Source organism: Entelurus aequoreus, linkage group LG08 (genome assembly GCF_033978785.1).
Source record: "Entelurus aequoreus isolate RoL-2023_Sb linkage group LG08, RoL_Eaeq_v1.1, whole genome shotgun sequence".
Taxonomy (NCBI): domain Eukaryota; kingdom Metazoa; phylum Chordata; class Actinopteri; order Syngnathiformes; family Syngnathidae; genus Entelurus; species Entelurus aequoreus.
Window position 1 is genome coordinate 20,031,003 of NC_084738.1, and position 15,006 is coordinate 20,046,008.

Genomic DNA, 15,006 nt, shown 5'->3' on the forward strand with positions numbered 1-15,006 from the left:
TAAAAAATGTCAGGTTAATTTTTATACTTATCAAACTCATCCCGGATTAAACCTGTGCGCGGGCCTTGACACCACTGCACTAAAAGCATGAACATTTACCTCCAGGGAGCCTTTTATAAAAAAGACATGCATAGGAGCCTGTTTCCTATTGATTTCAATGCTTTTGGGCGATATTTGGACCCAACAAAGACGGCTCAAAGATTGGACAAGATATGGTTATGGTTTAAATTTATTTTCCAACATGCATACAGTTGCAATAAGGTACATCACATATTTCCAGTTCCTCATCACATGTCCAAAAAGCAATCAGTGGAGGTTAGTATGTGTTTTTATTATCAAATGTTTGTTTTTTTTACATTTAATTTATAACTGGGTTTTTTTTGCTTTTGAAATTTGTGAATTATTTATGTCAAAAATGAAACAAAAAATGTGAATATACAGTTATTTTTTAACACAATCATTTTGCTCATATTTTTATTCAATGAAATCGAGTCCAGCTGGGATTTTTACACAAGATTTTGCAGTAAAAACAACAAAAAGTTCAACTGAAATGTTAAAATGTATTTTCTATAGAAATGTTTTAAAACAAAAAAATGAAAAAAACAGCATTTTCCTCTCCTGAAATAACATTTTAAAAAGGGTCTTCACTGTCTTATGTTCGACTCAATATAGTATTATTATGCAAGGCTCTGCCATGCCACTGTGTGAAGTCATAAATTAAAACAGCAGTATGTTTTTGCTACTTAAAGGTCCTTTATAGGATAAGAGTTATCTTCTCTAAATAATCTTTGAATTAATCTGCAGTAGCATGTTAGTTTTAAACTGACTGATTTAGCAGTTTGGCAAAAAACGAAATATTTTTAAAATTTATTTAGGTTGAAAAAAAATATATGTGTGACTTTCTTTGTGCTGTTTATCATTTTTCTACGTTTACATTTTTATAATTTGTACAGCCTGCTCACATTTCGCTCACCTTTACAGCAAATTGTTTTGTTTTCATTTTACCAATTTTATATCTCTAAATCTGCAAAAACCACATATACTTTTAAATATCTCTAATGTTAATCCACAGTTTTTATTAGAATTTTCCAAAGGTCACTGTTTCTCTCGCTCTATTTTCAGAACACACATCAAGTTCAAATAAGAACTCCCAAGCGCTTTGCAGCTGGCAACGCTTTAGGATAATGATGGCGAATTCCACACAGATGAAGGGTCCAAAAGCCATACCTGCACCGTGCTCTATGGCTGCACATGCATGCTATAGCAATCTATGGCTTGATCACACTTACACTTGAGAAGCCAAATTCCCACCATATACTGTCTTATCAAATGTCCATATTTCAATGCTGTAGGATGTGTGGTACACTTACATATAGTTTCTTTATTGATAAAAAGCTGCTCTTGATTACTTAAATGCCAGCCATGTGCAGTTCTCTAATGTATGTGCAGACATCAACTTAATGACCCACAATTTACAAATATTAGCTTTGATTAGGGATGATACTCGAAACCGGTTTTCCCGGTTGTTCGATAAGAAAAGAACCGAGTCCTCGGACTCGAATCCCTTTTTGAGAACCGGTACCCATTATCGAGACCACTATAGTAAAGAAAAAGAGTTGGTTCGAGTTATTCGAATCCCTGGGAACCAATCCCGTCCCGACCAGAAATGCCCCATGAGAAATCACAAGAAATGACGTCACGTAGCTCAGTCATTAGGCGCAGACAGGGAAAGCAGGAAAAATAATGGACCGGAAAAAGCGCTCCAAGGTGTAATAAAGTTCAAAACAAAAGGTATAATCCAATGAATAACTTTACTGAGAGATTTGAGCAGGGTACAAACACATGACGAACACTTTTACGACCAACCGGAAACATAGCAACCAGGCTAGCAACGCACCTCCTTTACGGCAGCTGTCGCAACGTTCTTAAAGCAACCGCAGCACATACATATATATACACAACATATCTCCCTTTTTTAACTTTTTTTTTTCTTTCCTTGTAAACAAAACAAAATCACACTGTATATGTGTTGTCTGTCTTAATTATAAATAATGCAGACGAGGCGTGTTGGCTGAGTTCTTGACGTTTACTTTCACAGCGTGCTCATAACCTCATTCTTAGCTGCCGGGTGGTGACTGCAACAACACTTTTCGGGGCTACCGTGCATGCTCGTCACTCCCGTTGCATGCTGGGTAGTGTAGTTGTTAATTCCCTGGCCTCGCTCATAACATCACATCTTTCCCCCTATGAAGAAATAATGTTAACTCAATAAAGTGTATTTCTTTTTTTAGCTTTAACTTTTCATTTTTTAGCATTGTAACCACATTTGCAAACAACTTTTCTCTTAGAATTTTCTTTCAATAAAGAAATAAAGTGCAAAAATGTCAAAGCATCATAACAAACAGTTATGTCAAATAGCAGCAGAAGTGCACTTTTTGGAGGGCTGTATTATTTTCAGTTTTGTGCCCAAGGGACTGATTTTATTTAACACTATATTATTTATACACCTATAGTGATCACAGAGACAGGTTGTTTTTGTGTTACTGTATATATTTGTTTTTCTGAAAAATCCCACTTAATATATACTTTGGGTAACAGCAGTCAATATTTATTTATTTTATTTTATTTTTTTAGGGGGGGTAACAGTCAATATTTATTTATTTATTAGATTTTATTTTTTTCTTATATAATAAAAGTGAGCTTCTGTTAAACCAAATATTGTGTGTTTTTTTCCATATACAACAACCTATCTGGACTTGATAAGAGAATCGATAAGGAATCGGTTCGATAAGAGGATTCGATAATAGGCTCGAACTCGATAATTTCTTATCAAACATCATCCCTAGCTTTGATATATGTAGTTTATGGGTTTACAAACTGGCACACTGAGCATCTTATCAAAAAACATGGTTCCAAACACATTTTACAGACAAATGTATTTTCCTTAGCATATTTTTCAGCATTGTTTCCATTAAAAAATCAGTTCATTCTGCCTTTAAACAACTGAAGTTAGCTAAAGGTTTAAAACATGTGTTTTTTGATTGCATTTTTCAGGGAAGGCACATACTTCAAAACTGCTGGTACAAGCAACATACTATCATTTCATGCATTTTGTTTTAGCTTCCAATGAACAAAAGGTGCAGTACGGTGGAACAGGGGTTATACAATACAAAGGTCCTGGGTTCAATCCTGGCCTCGGGATCTTTCTGTGTGGAGTTTGCACGTTTTTCCTGTGACTGCGTGGGTTCCCTCCGGGTACTCCGGCTTCCTCCCACCTCCAAAGACATGCACCTGGGGATAGCTTAATTGGCAACACTAAATTGGCCCTAGTATGTGAATGTAAGTGTGAATCTTGTCCGTCTATCTGTGTTGGTCCTGCGATGAGGTGGCAACTTGTCCAGGGTGTACCCCGCCTTCCGCTCATGTGTAGCTGGGATAGGCTCCAGTACCCCCCGTGACCCCAAAAGGGACAAGGGGTAGAAAATGGATGGATGAACAAAAGGTGTAATTGAAATGTGCATTTAATTCAAATACCCATTCAAAAACTTTATTTGAGTGCATTTGGTTTGATTATGAGGTCAATTATGTATTTTGGGCCCCAATACAAGCATGTAACATTACATCAAATCACATATTTATTTATTCACTTGTCTGTTGTCAATAAGAGGTGTTTAACATGTTTAATTTTGACATTTTATTATGGAAAAATAAAAAATGAAATAATAACAATGGCATTTATTTTTATTTACCGTATTTAAAAAAGGTTTACAAATATTTAGTTAGCCCAATTGAAGCCATGAGTAGACGCTATGAGGTGTTTGGCCACCAGAGGACGCCCATTCTCTGTTAAAACAATTGCCGAAGAAGAAGGTAAGCATCTTTTTGACTTTGTAAGAGTTAACAAAAATGAAGCCAATTAATAGAAATATTAATATAGGCGCTTTCTTTGCAGCAGGCCTATAACTACAGACGCCGTCGTCGTTTGTGTATGGGATGTCCATAAAAGAGGTCTCACATTTCGGACAAAAACGACCACTTAAGCTCCCGAGTGTGACAACTGAAGAAGAAGCTTCCATCTCATGTGAGTTTCTTCTGCTACTTCTACATGCTTCTGTGCTTTAAAACCTGACTCATAAGATATTGAAAGACATCTTTAATGAAGATTATTAGCATTTAAAGGCCATGTGGGACATATCCTGACTAAAATATGTTGTCAAATGAATCGGACTTTGATTGACGTGTCAGCTGGGAGTGTTCTTCCTGTTTGCTAATTAGCAGCAGCTGATTGGCTTCAGCGGCGTTTGTTTACGCGCATGCGCACCTTCGTGTAGCCCTGTATTATGAAGATGGGTTGTGGTGGCTGGTTTGAATTGACTGAGTATAATAATAATATTAAGAGCTCTGTTTCCTTAAGAGCAGGGGTGTCCAAAGTGCGGCCCGGGGGCCATTTGCGGCCCGCAGCTAATTGTTTACCGGCCCGCGACACATTCTGGAAATGCTACTGCAAAAATTAAAAAAAACATTACAAAAAGTGGAATGAGTTGCAATGTTGACACAAAGCTGCCATGCAGGCTGTTTATTTTTCTTTTGTCTATATTTTTCTTTTGTTTGCCATTGCTCCCAAAAAAAGTCAATGTTATAATGAATTATTGACCTATTCAAGGCTCCTTTCTTTGACAAAAGAGCATAAAAACAAACAAAATAATAGTTGAAATGTAAAATCGACAGATCTATCAGAAGTTGATCTCGTAACTTAAGTGTTGAAAGTCAAAAAAACCTAATGAAAATGTATCACTTCATGAGTGGGGCACCTTGTGGATCCCAAATATATTTAATGGGATTTTATTTATCTTTTCACAGTGATTACTCAAAAATATTAATGAATTAAAATCAATGGTGTCCTGCATTATTGATCTTTTTAAGGCTCTAATTACTTAATCAAACATTGCTTTCGGAATGTTTTGGGCAGGGGGGGAAATACTGCATAATTCAGTTTTATTATAAAACACAAAGTTGTCTTTGTTTTTTTAACTTTACATCAACCTGAAGTTGATATACTGTAGAGATTTACTGTAAGCGTTAAATAAAAAAAATACAATAATAATTTGACTTGTTTTTAACATTTTAATGACTTAGACCCTTTATGGTCCCCGAGAGCCCTGAAGGTTAAAAAAACAAAAAACAAATCCATATATTTTGTTACGGTTTGAAAATGAAAAATATCAAAATGGCCCCCGCATGCTTTAATTTTTTTGTGTGCGGCCCTCAGTGGAAAAAGTTTGGATACCTCTGCTTAAGAGGATGGTACACTGGATTAAAGAGGAATGTTGATCATTTTAAAATGATTTTTGATGAAGGTAATGCACTGTAATGCACCTTTTAAAGGGCTTATTGTACTGTACTGTGACTTTTTGCACATGTTCATGTTGATTGTTAACTATATTGGACAATTTTCCATTATAAAAATCAAATTGTTAGAATAGAATAAATTAATTGATTAAATAATACAAACAGGATATAAACAGGACATGCATGAATAACAAGATTATCCAATATAAAAAAGAAAACATTCATGAATGAAATAGTAATAATGTTAACAATAAACAACTATAAACATTCTTGTTATTGTTCTTACTATAAACAGATGATATGATGTCATTCTTTTATGTTTATACGGATGTTCTCATTCATCCACATCATCCTTTTAATGATAACGATAATTCTACTAATAATAAAAACACATACATAAAATAAATGATGCAGTACAGGCAAACATATACACAAGTAGGGCTGGGCGATTTGGCCTTTTATTAATATCTCGATATTTTTAGGCCATGTCACGATACACGATATATATCTATATATATACTAGCAAGATGGCTGCGCTTCAGAGCAGCGGCTTCGTGCGAGCGCTCCTGGAAGTGAGGGCAAAAATACCCCTCAATTCAGTCAATTTCATGGCTGGCTCACAGCGTGTTCACTCCGTGATCACTTATGACCGACTTACAATTCTGGATGTGGAGAGATCGGGCCATTTTGGGCTGATAGAAGCGTGTACGATGGACCTGCTCGCTAGCTTGGGAATTCTTCGCGAGCTACATCCAGCAGTGGCCTTTGAAGCAGCGGCGTCGACTACCAGCGGAGACCGACAGCGAAAGAGACGTAAGCGATGCGCTCGGAAGCAGAAGCGGGGGTGTCGGGCGGGGCTAACAACAAAGCTAAATGCTTTGTTGTTAGCGGGGCTAACGAAAAAGCTAAATGCTAATCCACAAAGAAGCGCTAATAAGGAGTCTGTTAAGCTAGAACTAGCCAGCGCCAGGCTGGATAATCCCTGCACACATAGCAATTCTTCTAGAATAATATACAACTCACATAATGTTTTTTCTGCGTCAGAGGTGGACATGCATTTTACTGAGGTGGCAAACAATCTAAAAATTCCTGTCATATCAATTCCTAGATATGGTCGAAATTATTTAAAGTGCACTATGCATAATAAACGTAACATTATTAATATTGCCACTACGGATACTTTCAACAAAAACTCCTCAAAACAGCCCACTACCTATAATATGGGCTTTTTAAACATAAGGTCATTGTCTTCCAAAACGTTATTAGTTAATGAAGTCATCAGAGACAACAATCTTGATGTCGTTGGTCTAGCCGAGACCTGGCTCAAACCAGACGAATTTTTTGCGCTGGGTGAGGCGTCTCCTCCTGGCTATGCGGGAACGCATATTGCCCGCCCCATTAAAAGGGGTGGGGGTGTTGCACTAATATACAACAAAAACTTTAGCCTTACCTCGGACCTAAATAATAAATATAACTCGTTTGAGGTGCTCACTATGAGGTTTGTCACACCGCTGCCTCTCCACCTGGCTGTCATCTACCGCCCCCCTGGGCCCTATTCGGACTTTATCAATGAATTTTCAGAGTTCGTTGCTGATCTAGTGACGCACGCCGACAATATAATCATAATGGGAGACTTTAACATCCATATGAATACCCCATCGGACCCTCCATGCGTGGCGCTCCAGACTATAATTGATAGCTGTGGTCTTACACAAATAATAAATGAACCCACGCATCGCAACGGTAATACGATAGATCTAGTGCTTGTCAGGGGTGTCACCACCTCTAAAGTTACGATACTCCCGTACACTAAAGTAATGTCCGATCATTACCTTATAAAATTCGAAGTTCGGACTCATTGTCAACAAACTAATAATAATAATAATAACTACTATAGCAGCCGCAACATTAATACTGCCACAACGACGACTCTTACTGACCTACTGCCTTCAGTAATGGCACCTTTCCCAAATTATGTGGGCTCTATTGATAACCTCACTAACAACTTTAACGACGCCCTGCGCGACACCATTGATATTGTAGCACCGCTAAAGCTAAAAAGGGCCCCTAAAAGGCGTACCCCATGGTTTACAGAAGAAACTAAAGCCCAGAAATTATCATGTAGAAAGCTGGAACGCAAATGGCGTGCGACTAAACTTGAGGTTTTCCATCAAGCATGGAGTGATAGTTTAATAACTTATAAACGCATGCTTACCTCAGCTAAAGCTAAATATTACTCAAATCTCATCCACCTCAACAAAAATGATCCTAAATTTTTGTTTAGTACAGTAGCATCGCTAACCCAACAAGGGACTCCTCCCAGTAGCTCCACCCACTCAGCAGATGACTTTATGAATTTCTTTAATAAGAAAATTGAACTCATCAGAAAAGAGATTAAAGACAATGCATCCCACCCACAACTGGGTTCTGTTAACACAAATATGACTGTATATACGACGGACATTGCCCTCCAAAATAGTTTCTCTCTCTTTGATGAAATAACATTGGAGGAATTGTTAAAATGTGTAAATGGGACAAAACAAACAACATGTTTACTTGACCCAATTCCTGGGAAACTTATCAAGGAGCTTTTTGTTTTATTAGGTCCATCAGTGTTAAATATTATAAACCTATCACTTTCCTCTGGTACTGTTCCTCTAGCATTCAAAAAAGCGGTTATTCATCCTCTACTCAAAAGACCTAACCTCGATCCTGACCTCATGGTGAACTACCGGCCGGTGTCCCACCTACCGTTTATCTCGAAAATTCTCGAAAAAATTGTCGCACAGCAGCTAAATGAACACTTAGTGACTAACAATCTCTGTGAACCTTTTCAATCCGGTTTCAGGGCAAATCACTCTACGGAGACAGCCCTCGCAAAAATGACTAATGATCTATTGCTAACGATGGATTCTGATGCTTCATCTATGTTGCTGCTTCTTGATCTTAGCGCCGCTTTCGATACTGTTGATCATAATATTTTATTAGAGCGTATCAAAACGCGTATTGGGATGTCAGACTTAGCCTTGTCTTGGTTTAACTCTTATCTTACTGACAGGATGCAGTGTGTCTCCCATAACAATGTGACCTCGGACTATGTTAAGGTAACATGCGGAGTTCCCCAGGGTTCAGTTCTTGGCCCTGCACTCTTTAGTATTTACATGCTGCCGCTAGGTGACATTATACGCAAATACGGTGTTAGCTTTCACTGTTATGCTGATGACACTCAACTCTACATGCCCCTAAAGCTGACCAACACGCCGGATTGTAGTCAGCTGGAGGCGTGTCTTAATGAAATTAAACAATGGATGTCCGCTAACTTTTTGCAACTCAACGCTAAGAAAACGGAAATGCTGATTATCGGTCCTGCTCAACACCAACATCTATTTAATAATACCACCTTAACATTTGACAACCAAACAATTAAACAAGGAGACTCGGTAAAGAATCTGGGTATTATCTTCGACCCAACTCTCTCGTTTGAGTCACACATTAAGAGTGTTACTAAAACGGCCTTCTTTCATCTCCGTAATATCGCTAAAATTCGTTCCATTTTGTCCACAAGCGATGCTGAGATCATTATCCATGCGTTCGTTACATCTCGTCTCGATTACTGTAACGTATTATTTTCGGGCCTCCCTATGTCTAGCATTAAAAGATTACAGATGGTACAAAATGCGGCTGCTAGACTTTTGACAAAAACAAGAAAGTTTGATCATATTACGCCTATACTGGCTCACTTGCACTGGCTTCCTGTGCACCTAAGATGCGACTTTAAGGTTTTACTACTTACATATAAAATACTACACGGTCAAGCTCCTGCCTATCTTGACGATTGTATTGTACCATATGTCCCGGCAAGAAATCTGCGTTCAAAGAACTCCGGCTTATTAGTGATTCCCAGAGCCCAAAAAAAGTCTGCGGGCTATAGAGCGTTTTCTATTCGGGCTCCAATACTATGGAATGCCCTCCCGGTAAAAGTTAGAGATGCTACCTCAGTAGAAGCATTTAAGTCTCATCTTAAAACTCATTTGTATACTCTAGCCTTTAAATAGACTCCCTTTTTAGACCAGTTGATCTGCCGTTTCTTTTCTTTTCTTTTCTACTCTGCTCCGGGGTGGACCGCTAGCCTGTCCATCAGATGGGGACATCTCTACGCTGCTGACCCGTCTCCACTCGGGATGGTTCCCGCTGGCCCCACCATGGACTGGACTTTCGCTGATGTGTTGGACTTTCACAATATTATATCAGACCCACTCGACACCGAGGATGTCGTTGTGGCTTGTACAGCCCTTTGAGACACTAGTGATTTAGGGCTATATAAATAAACATTGATTGATTGATTGATTGATATCTCAATATTTTGCCTTAGTCTTGAAGTAACACTTGATGCATATAATCACACCAGTATGATGATTCTATGTGTCTACATTAAAACATTCTTGTTCATACTGTATTAATATATGCTCATTTTAAACTTTCAAATCACAACTAAGTCAATTTACCAAAACTGTATTTATTAAGCAGTGGCACAAACATTCATGTAATTTCAAAACAGAAAGTGCAAGATTGTTGGAGACATTTTAAAACAAGCTATGAGTGCACTTTTGTGCATGATGTCACTAAGATGACATCAAAACAACACTAAATTAAAGTACACTTTTTGTACAGACCGCCACTACAATAGTTTAAAACAAATCAAGTGCACTTTTGTGCATGATGTCACACAAGACAATAACTGTCAAATAAAAATTAGCTGCACAATAGGAAATCAAATAGTGTATGTCCTTCGCTATGTGGTAGGTTCCTGCGGACAATATCTTTTTCTGTTGACTATTTTTTTCATACGGTGTTGATGTGGAAATGGAATACGCCAGGCTCAATTGGGTCAGTGCTGCTTGCTTGGGCGTTTGTTTGGTGTGGCACCGGCCGGAGATGTTGACATGCGGAGTTTCAAGCACTCCTTATTCTCTAGCGGGTGACTTTTCAAATGATGCTACAAATTAATAGTGCCGTTACACCGCCAGACGATGCAAGTAATAAATAAAACCAAAAACAATAAGCACCTACTCAGTGGCCTAGTGGTTAGAGTGTCCGCCCTGAGATCGGTGGGTTGTGAGTTCAAACCCCGGCCGAGTCACACCAAAGACTATAAAAATGGGACCCATTACCTCCCTGCTTGGCACTCAGCATCAAGGGTTGGAATTCGGGGTTAAATCACCAAAAATTATTCCCGGGCACGGCACCGCTGCTGCCCACTGCTCCCCTCACCTCCCAGGGGGTGAACAAGGGGATGGGTCAAATGCAGAGGACAAATTTCACCACACCTAGTGTGTGTGTGACAATCATTGGGACTTTAACATGTTATTAGTCCGATTTAATTAACATGCTGAATAATTAATTTTCTCTTTTTAATAAAATACATAATAAATTGAATAAAACAAAAAGTGAACAAATAAAAAGTACAAATACAGCCAGTTTTTGTATGAGCACAAGAAATTCAACAAAATGCCCCGTTTTTTGGAAACTGTCTTGTTCTTGCCGCGTTTGCCAACAAGAGTCTTCAATAGAGCTAAACGTAATGGTAAATGGAATTCATATTTATTTCACATTGTTTCCTTGCTTGTAAAACTTTGATTATTCTCTAAGAAATATGTTGTAGAAACTGGCAGTTGGGAGGTTTGTGATTTCCGACTGTCTGTGAACGCGACGGGTTGATTTCTGATTGTGTATGTGCGGGTGGAAGAGGACTAGAGTTAAGTTTGTAAATAATTTTTATTTTCAGGTCGTGGACCTATGTGTTTATGCCCTGTACAGGCTAGGCTTAAATCTTGGTAGATGCTACAGTTTTTTTTGTTCATAATTGTGAGTGTTTGGAACCTATTATAATCATATAAACTACAGTATAAATGAAATAATAGATTCTTTATTTATTTATGTATTTATTTGAGTTAGGACAATGCATATTCATCAACAAAGAGCAACAATCCGTTGTCCTAAGGCAGGTTAATATGGTAAACATTCAACAGGTCATGATACAAAAGAATACATAAATCACAAGACATTAAACATTACAAGCATTCCATAAGCTCAGACCATGGACAAAAAAAAATAAAAATAAACAAGTAAACAAACAAGTGTTAAACAACAGTATTGGTATTAATTTGAATTAAACACAAATACAACAGTTAGTGTACAGTCTTAATGCAGTAGATTTAATAAAATATATAATATTTTGAATCACAATCCACATATATTTATGTATATTATTATATGCTCTTCTCACACTACAGCAACCATATAATTTACATTTATTTTTAAAATGTAAACCCTCTGCACAGGGAAGCACAATAATGATGCGGAGGTATGTGTGTGTGTTAAAAAAGAAAGAATGGTGGGAGCAGTGTTGGTGTTTGTGGTGGGAAAACAGGATATTGACACAATTGGTCGTTTTTATTTGAGTGTTTTGGTTTGATGGTGACTCCTTGGCAACACTGTAATTAGTGTGCAATCAAGTTAAACAAGGACTAAACACATGTAGTGTAATTTGAATATTTTCAGCCCTCATCTGTGTGCGCGCGCACACACACACACACACACACATACACACACACACACACACACACACACGCACACCTCTCACCCCCTCCTCTCCTGCACACATGGTTGGGGAAATGTGTGTTTGATTTGAATAGGGAGTTGCCTACCCTGCTCTCGCTTTACAACATATGGACGACTGCTCACATCTCAGTTGGGTTGAGGCGAGCATGAGAGATAGAGAGGAGGACTTTGTTGCTTGCCTTTTAAGGGAAAGAGACATTTAAGGACGCGTAGGACATCTTAAAGCCTAATTGGTGTGTCACAAATAAGGGTCCTTACAGGGTAAGTTGTATTACATTTGGATACTTGCATGTGTGCAATGGCAGATTACTTCAACCTGTCATTACTGAGAAATAAAGCAAATGACTGTCATTACTTTATTATTATTATAGGCTCAGCTTTGTGGGATCCGTGCGCTCACATCCCACAGACAGGTGTCACTCTCACTAGTTAAAAGACACACAAGAAAGTATTTCTCTGCAGAGGAGGCGCAAGCTTTTTAGTAGCCACTCTTGAGCCAAAGTGTGCATGCCAAAGCAAGCAGTGCACCTCTCGGCTGCAGTATTCCTTCAACATGCGTGTGTCACTTCTAATATTTTTCCAGCTCACACTCTCGCCACCTGAACACGTGTCTGCCGGAATTAAATTCTAGGAAGACAATTTAAAGTAAGACACCCAAGGTTGTATTATTATTGATCCTGTGCAGGGCAGCTGGTGGTTTAATCAGCCGAAAAGTGTGCTTTTAGGAATACCACATAGATGGATGGATAAAGTGTAAAAGTGTAAAATGTACTTTATTGTAGCTTTAATGACACAATTGATTGTCATTAACATGGTACCCGTAAAACTACTGCTTTTTTTGTTTTGATGACACTTGACTTGTACAGATTGGGAACATACATGTGCTTTCTTTGGACAGTCACACTGGAGTTTAGTTGTGTACATTACAGAGTAAATTAATGTCTATTGCGCATTACAAAAAGGACCCCAAGTGTTATTTTCTGTGTTGCTTTATTCTATCAATATTGACTGACTGCATAGTCAGTCCATCAATGTCGTCCAAAATGTAGCCTTGGAATTTAGACTGTTTAAAAGTGTTTTTAGTAGGGACCATGCAGTTTTGTGTGTCTGCAGTTTTAATGCTAAGGAGTTGTATTTGTCCACACCTGTTTCTGACAAAACGTGTGGCTCCAAGTGGCGCTGTTGTACACTTTATCCACATTTACATGTACACTCTAACTTGTCAAACTCTCTTGTCATATGTCACAAAAAGGTAACTGGGGATGTTCTGATCAGGCTTTTATGCTGCCGATTCCGATACCAAAACTGATACCAATCACATGTAATAACGCTACATTTTTTAAATGTATTTATGGTGAGTGCTTTTGACAGTTTAGCAATATCAATACAATATTTAAACTTGTTCCTTATTCTCTTCCTCTGTGTGTACATGAATATGTTTTGCCTCGTCCTCCAGTGATAACGCTACTTAAGACACAACGAATTGCAGTTTATTTGTCGTATTGCAGGTGATTATTGTTAGCTTAAAGGAGCGACTTCACATTGTGTATAGAGACACATGTCAAGTCAAGTCAACTTTATTTATATAGCACGTTTACAACAACTTTTAAATTGAACCAAAGTGCTTTACAGGTTAAAAAGGCATAGAGCAAAAAACAAAACAAAAACAAACAAAGAACATAAACAATGAATGAGCTGAACAAGATAGTGCAAAAGCAATACGGTAAAAGGGTTCGTATAAAAACTAAAAATTTGCTAAATAAAAATAATAATAAAAGTGTGTATAATAATAGCTGTAGCTGCTAGCATCTTGTTAGCCTGGGGACCAAAAATTGTACAAGATTGGTGTTTGAGATCGGCAAAAAAAATGCATTAATTGGCTATGGTGATCACATACTTTTTCAGAAAAATCGTCTGATACTGATTTAAGGCGGTTCGATTGGCACATCTCTAATGGAAACATTGAGGTGTGTACTTAAAGAAAAAAGAGATAGTGGGACAGCAGGACACAAATGTTTGCAACACTAACCTTGCGTTGTCTAAGCTACAGTGTTGACTCACATTTTAACAACAACGTCATGCTAAGTTATCTTAAGAAAGCTTACAGCTCACACACCTGTAGCTGACTGACAAATAGTTGGAAGAATTCTCGGCATTTTTTTAAGATGTGTAGTGAAACCTGATTATTATTTTTTTTCATTTTTATTTTTTTTTTCAAAGCTGTTCTCTGTGAAATGGCATAGCTATACATGGTGCGGGCCCATCAGCTGAGGTGGTATGATGTCCATAAGGAAGGAAAGTCATAAACCAGCTCAGGGTTTCCCCTACATGTAATTGATCGTGGCGCCCTGCCACTGCAAAATAAAAGCCGCCACACTTTAAAAATATATATTTTTTCCCGTGAAAACAAATTCAAAGAATATATTGTATGACTGGATATATTTACCCTATTATTTCCGCACTATTGACTAGTGATGCGCCGAAAAATGGACCACCGTAAAAAGACTTGTCCCACTGAACACACTACTGAAACGGGATGTTGTAACGATGTAAGCAATATACATGCGATTGTCTGGAGCAGAGGTAGCACATTCTTTAATAAGTTAAGTTAAAGTACCAATGATTGTCACACCCATCCCCTTGTCCACCCCCTGGGAGGTGACGGGAGCAGTGGGTGGCAGCAGTGGCCGCGCCCGGGAATCATTTTTGGGGATTTAACCCCCAATTCTAACCCTTGATGCTGAGTGCCAAGTAGGGCTGCAACTAACAATTAATTTGACAAACGATTAATCTGTCGATTATTACTTTGATTAATCGATTAATAATCGGATAAAATAGACAAACTACATTTCTATCCTATCCAGTATTTTATTGGAAAAAAACAGCATACTGGCACCATACTTATTTTGATTATTGTTTCTCAGCTGTTTGTAATTGTTGCAGTTTATAAATAAAGGTTTATTAAAAAAATAATAATAATAAATAAAATAAAAAAACTCTGCGCATGAGCATAGCATAGATCCAACAAATCGATGA

At 37.9% G+C, this 15,006-nt stretch overlaps 1 protein-coding gene across 5 annotated transcripts in view; it reads left to right on the forward strand.

Annotated features, from left to right (window-relative positions):
- The first annotated feature begins 3,795 nt into the window (after positions 1-3,795).
- Positions 3,796-15,006, forward strand: part of ntn2 (netrin 2) — a 93,020-nt gene continuing 81,809 nt past the window's right edge. For 3 of the 5 annotated variants that reach the window (XM_062055860.1, XM_062055858.1, XM_062055861.1), the window contains exons 1-2: positions 3,796-3,870; positions 3,953-4,081. The gene's annotated coding sequence lies outside the window, so the exon portion shown is untranslated. Of the gene's footprint in view, positions 3,871-3,952; positions 4,082-12,085; positions 12,232-15,006 lie in introns of those variants that run through there. The other 2 variants (XM_062055859.1, XM_062055862.1) reach the window with 2 other exon arrangements.